This window comes from Bufo gargarizans, chromosome 1, assembly GCF_014858855.1.
Source record: "Bufo gargarizans isolate SCDJY-AF-19 chromosome 1, ASM1485885v1, whole genome shotgun sequence".
Lineage (NCBI taxonomy): Eukaryota > Metazoa > Chordata > Amphibia > Anura > Bufonidae > Bufo > Bufo gargarizans.
In genome coordinates, this window is record NC_058080.1 from 435,021,557 (window position 1) to 435,023,359 (window position 1,803).

At 39.1% G+C, this 1,803-nt stretch overlaps 1 pseudogene; it reads right to left on the reverse strand.

Moving 5' to 3' along the window:
* Nucleotides 1-354: 354 nt before the first annotated feature.
* Nucleotides 355-873, reverse strand: LOC122932514 (annotated as a pseudogene).
* Nucleotides 874-1,803: the final 930 nt, after the last annotated feature.

Sequence of the window (1,803 nt, forward strand, 5' to 3'; positions counted from 1 at the left end):
GCTACTACTGAGTCTTCTACAGATAAGTTTTGTTCATTCATCTGTTTGCTGGATCTCAGGTGACCCTGACTCCCTCCGTATCAAGTGTAGGGAGCCGGTGGTCGTGTCCCCTCACTATTATAGGGTGTTCAGGTGTCATACAGTCGAGGAACGAGGGTATGCAATCATCTACCATAGAGATTTTTGCATAGGCTGAGCAGTAAGGGAGAGAGCCAGGTCTGTTGCAGGGCTTACCCTTTGGTTCCTTAGTTTTGGATCCAGTCAGTCGGATCTTCATTTTGTGTCTTCTAGTTTTCTGTACACCTTCCGTGACAATAGGCAAGTGACAATATAAAATAGCAGCTCTATCCATCTGTTCAGAGTTAAGTTCCTCAGTCGTTTTCAGTTTAGACAGATTTGTTCTTAGAAGCTTCGTCAAGGTTCTCAACCAGTTCTGGAACTTCATCATCCTCCTCTTCCTCCCCAGTAGCAAGTGGTGCTTTCCCGTCCACAGATTGTTTTGGAAAGGCCTCCGCAAGTCTCCGCAGGCTGGTTGAGGCTGTCTTCTCCAATCTGGTTCAGGATGCTAGGTAACATGTCTGTGATCTGCTTGGTCTCAGCATGACCTGTAATCGTGAAGGTGTTGGCAGCTAAGGAAGCCTGAACTTTAGGATTATTGAAGTGGATAACTGTTCCTTGGTTTGTAAACATGTTTACCTCTTCAATGCCAGAGATGTTATTCACACCCAGCTTATTCAGTGAGAACTGTAGTTTTTTGTCATTAGCAGTAGCTGTTATGTGGACGACCTTCTTCTTTCTGCGGGCTGTTCCCTTTCCACCAATGCGGACTTGTGCTTGAAGCTTTGCTAACTTTTCTTGATTCATGATACTTTCTTTCACACTCACACAGATCACACTCTTTAACCTTCAATTAACGGAAAGCTAAATCCACAATATTTTTGCCATTAGTGTAGGTTAAAAATGTTACCTTGGGAGAAATTAATCAAATTAAACATTCATCCACACAAACAATGTAAAATAGCAGAAGGAGAAAACAAGAACAAGATTTTTATTGTATATGTTAAAATGCCTTATCATGGCAGATAAGATACAAGAAAATATGAAAATACTTGGCAGGGTTAAGGGTATGATTAATTGCACTTCATGCATTTGGGTTAATAGTCTGTTCCATTACTGTCTGTGTCACCTGTCCGTATAGGTGCATGCTATACAACCGTAGCATTTAAAGTAGCCGTGGCTATGTTCTAGCTTATCTATAGGGCATTTGTCTAATCTTTATGTGTTTTGAGGATTATCCCCCATCAAGAGTTTTATGTTTAATTCATTTTATCTCCTAATCCATTATATAGCCTCATGATTCTTACTTGAAATGATCTGACAGAAATAACCTTATAGCATTATAGGGAAATAAGATGTGGTTGCCTTATCAGAGTGGTTACTCCATCTTTAAGCTTAAAGAAATTTTATGCCTTTCACAGGGACCGATGACATGTTCCCCAATTCTGTTTGTGTGGTACCACCATTTCAAAGGATTACTATAAGACCAAAATCTCTAAGACTGTTGTTTTTTATTACCTACAATTCTACATTCTGTAACGTATATAAGAATGAGGGGGCACACTCAAGAGGGAAACACTGAATGGATGATTGAATAATAGTTTAATACTCTAAAAACAAACCCCTAAAATACACATAAAACATACATCAAAAAAATATATTACCTATCCATACGAAACAGGGGTGAGCCGTTGTATTCCGTTTATTGAATTCTACATTCTGCTATATTAAATTTCTTCATATCAT